This window comes from Mirounga angustirostris, unplaced genomic scaffold (genome assembly GCF_029215605.1).
Source record: "Mirounga angustirostris isolate CCGP_5_RB_7025 unplaced genomic scaffold, mMirAng1.0.hap1 SCAF_2, whole genome shotgun sequence".
Lineage (NCBI taxonomy): Eukaryota > Metazoa > Chordata > Mammalia > Carnivora > Phocidae > Mirounga > Mirounga angustirostris.
This window is the reverse complement of record NW_026991710.1, coordinates 138745515-138749671: the sequence shown is the minus strand read 5'-3', so window position 1 is coordinate 138749671 and position 4157 is coordinate 138745515. Positions and strand designations below refer to the sequence as shown.

The 4157-nt window shown below is 35.4% G+C and overlaps 1 pseudogene; it reads left to right on the top strand.

The window, feature by feature from the left end:
* The first annotated feature begins 967 nt into the window (after nt 1-967).
* Nucleotides 968-1504, top strand: LOC123847488 (large ribosomal subunit protein uL10-like; annotated as a pseudogene).
* Nucleotides 1505-4157: the final 2653 nt, after the last annotated feature.

The window sequence follows — 4157 nt, the reverse complement described above, 5'->3', positions numbered from 1 at the left end:
ATTCCCCCTCAAATTGTAGTGCAGAAACAATGGCAACAAGCCAGTGGTATCTGTCAAATTGTTGAGAACCCCCCCAAAATTGCTTAGAAACCATAATTTAAGGGGGCATGTCTCTGGGTGAACTAAATAAGCTCTCAGAACATCATTACCATTAATTCAAATTAAAACATACATTTCACAGGTTCATTTTTAACAACTTTTTTCGTTAATAAAAATCTATTAGTTAGAGCTAATTTCATTAAGGTTTTCATCCACATGAAGTTTACCTAGAACCAAGGAATCCAGTATGTTTGGCTTCAGTATTCTCCTTAAAAATGCGTAACATTTTTTTTTTTTTGCCAGTGTCAATGTTTCTTTTTTTTTTCTTTTTAATCTCTCGTGGTTTATTTACATGGAAATACTGGTTACATAGATATTTTGCTTCCTTGAGAGGTTTAAGCACAAGTTTCTAATCAATAGGCAAACAAAGAGGAATTTTATATACTCTACATTGAAAATATGTTTAGTGATTTTCTTCTCAAAGTTATGAGGTTGTTAATTTCCTAAAATAGTCCAAAGAATTTGCTTTTATATTTCATAGTTAGGGTTTAGGTAGTGATCATTATTCTTCTAAACCTATGGAGAACCTCCAAATTTTGCTTATGTAAAAGAGAATGAATATTTAACATAAATCTACAGAGAAGCTGTGGATTTAAGTTATATTTGTCAGGTTGTTGATGAATCATTTATTTCCCATGAGCACAGAGTAATGTCACTGCTACTCTCTATTTATGCCTTGTGTATGTTTCTGCACATGCATTTAGACATCCTTGGTGAACCTTTCAGACATCTGATTTCCCTAAAATCATTAACTCTTTGATCAGAGACAGTAATGTTACATGTCCACATAATACTTTATGTTAAAAAAATTATGCAAGTACTCTTCTATTGGTCAAGAATGTTAACTAAAATATACACATTTATTCACATGCATAAAATTAATGGAAATCAGTGGCATTTTCTATTTGATATCTTGTTAATGATATGGTATGTTATGATGCACAAGGCCATCTGAAGGCATCTGGAAGACAACCCAGCTCTGGAGAAACTGTTGCTTCATATTCAGGGGAATATGGGCTATGTGCTCCCAAAGGACCTCACTGAGATCAGGGACATGTTACTGGACAATATGGTTCAAACGGGGACCTGTGCCGGTGCCATGGCTCCATGTGAAGTCACTGTGCCAGCGCAGAATACTGAGAAGACGTCCTTCTTTCAGGCTTTAGGCATCTCCAGAGGCACCATTGAAATCCTGAGTGGTGGGCAGCTGATTAAGACTAGAGCCAAACTGGGAGCCAGTGAAGCCACACTGCTGAACATCTCCCCTTTCTCTTTTGGGTTGGTAATCCAAGCAGGTATTTGATGGTGGCAGCATCTATAACCTTGATGTGTTTTGGCAACACAGAGGGAACTACATTCTTGCTTCCTGGAAGGTGTCCACAGTGTTGCCAGCATCTGTCTGTAGATTGGTTACCCAGCTGTTGCTTCAGTACCTTGTTTTAACATCGTGGCTACAGGCGGGTCCTGGCTTTGTCTGTGTAGACTGATTACATCTTCTCACTTGCTGAAAAGGTCAAGGCCTTCTTGGCTGATCCATCTGCAATTGTGGCAGCTGCACCCTTGGTTGCTGCCCCATAACCACTGCCACCACCCCTACCCCCGTTGCTGCTGCAGCCCCAACCAAGGTTGAAGCAAAGGAAGAGTCCAAGGAGTTGAAGGAGGATATGGGATATGATCTCTTTGACTAATCGCCAAAAAGCAACCAACTTAGCCAGCTCTATTTGTGAAATGAGGAAATAAAGATTTACTTCTTTAAAAATATAATAATAATGATAAGGATAATGATAATATATTACATGTATTTAGAGGTCTATGTGTGGAAGTCAATTCATAACACATATCTCTGCTAAACTCTCTGGATTTGGGAACAAGAGACCTGTATGTGAGATGCCCTGCTCTGCTATTTCTTGTCTGAGTGACTTAATAACGATGATTTAACTCCTCTGAACTTTGGTATTGTTGTTTATAAAACTGGGCTAATGATGACAAACAATCATTTTGAGAATTAAGTTCGTACTATACCTGCCAAAAAAAAAAAGCCTTGTAAACTGAAATATTTCTGTTTTAAAGTATTGGCCTGTGCCATTTTTTTTTTTTGAATAAAATTGGTGTTGTACATATTTACCATAGAATCTTCTAAAATTTCAAACAAAAAGCTATAAATGAGGTAATCATAACATATACTTTATCTTTTGAATGAAAAATAGTAACAATCTTGCAGATAGTATTTTAGATTATATTAAATGTAATGTTTCTTGATCTCACTCTATATTGCCATATACCTGGTTTTATCCACATATATATGCATTTGGTTATTTAAGCTTTTTGCAATCTTAACTCTGTTAGGTAGATTTGTTAATCTGGCCTTACTTGTATATGAAAGAGTACTTTTATTATAAATTTTACTCAGTAATAGATGAATTAAACATATAATAAATACTTAAGAAATCCAATGCCACAAAAAATATTTTGACATTATCTCTGTGACTATAGACATTAAAGGATTTGTTTTAGTTGGTGATGATGACTTATAATATATAAATAATTTACCTTGAAATTTCGAGTTGTCCATATAATCAAAGAAATTGCAAACTAAATTAATTTTATTCATATGCAGCTTTTGGATTAATAGTTGTGAAACTCAGTTGAGTTATTGGCCACTTTTGAGAATCAATGTAAGATATTATTCTCTACAGAAGAATATGCAAACTCCCAGACACTGGATATTTTGCATAAGGTTTCAGAAGACTCCTGGATCCCTATTGATATCTATAGATCCATGTAACCCATATTAGGATATCTTCCTTGAGTAATTACTATTTTTCTTTTTTTAAATTGAGGTGTAATTAAAATAATGTATTAGTTGAGGTGTACAACATAATTTGATATGTGTATATACTGCAAAATGGCCATCACAGTAAGTTTCATTAACATACTTCCCTGTACGTAGTTACAATTTTTTAATGAGATCTTAAAAGTTCTCATCACAAGAACAAAAATTTTTAAGCATTAATTTTTATTTCAAAAAACAAATGCTTAAACATTTGGATACAATTTACAACACACAAAAATGAAAAAGAAACATTCCTGTAGTCCCACCTTGAGGAATGCACTTTTCTCTTGGCATTAACTGTGCCATAAAATATTCTTATATAGCTTCACCTATAATAACAGCATATTACATCATTGAACTGAAACAGCATAGTTTTTATTATTATTTTATTTATTTATTTATTTATTTATTTATTTATTTATTTATTTATTTTAAAGATTTTGTTTATTTTTATTTATTTGACAGAGAGAGAGAAACAGCATGAGAGGGGATAGGGTCAGAGGGAGAAGCAGGCTCCCCGCTGAGCTGGGAGCCAGATGTGGGACTCGATCCCGGTACTCTGGGATCATGACCTGAGCCGAAGGCAGTCGCTTAACCAACTGAGCCACCCAGGCGCCCTCACAGCATAGTTTTTAAACTGTCTTCTTGCTGGTAAACATTTAGCATGCTTGTTTGTTAGTTTGTTTGTTTTCATATTCTAACCCAACTACGGTGAACTTACTTGTAGCTAATGAAAGATTTCCAGAAGTAGAATTGTAGAATAAAAGGATAAAAACTATTTTTAAAGTTTCAGACTAGGGGTGCCTGGGTGGCTCAGTCAGTTAAGCAGCTGCCTTTGGCTCAGGTCATGATCCCAGGGTCCTGGGATCGAGCTCCGCATCGGGCTCCCTGCTCTGCAGAGAGCCTGCTTCTCCCTTTCTCTCTGCCTGCCGCTCTGCCTAATTGTGCTCTCTATCTTTCTGTCAAATAAATAAATAAATAAATAAATAAATAAATAAATAAATCTTAAAGTTTCAGACTAAATTTCCCTCTGGAGATGTTTTACCAACTTAAAAAAAAATTTATTGTTATGTTAATCACCATACATTACATCATTAGTTTTAGATGAAGTGTTCCATGATTCATTGTTTGTGCATAACACCCAGTGCTCCATGCAGAACGTGCCCTCCTTAATACCCATCACCAGGCTAACCCATCCTCCCACCCCCCTCCCCTCTAGAACCCT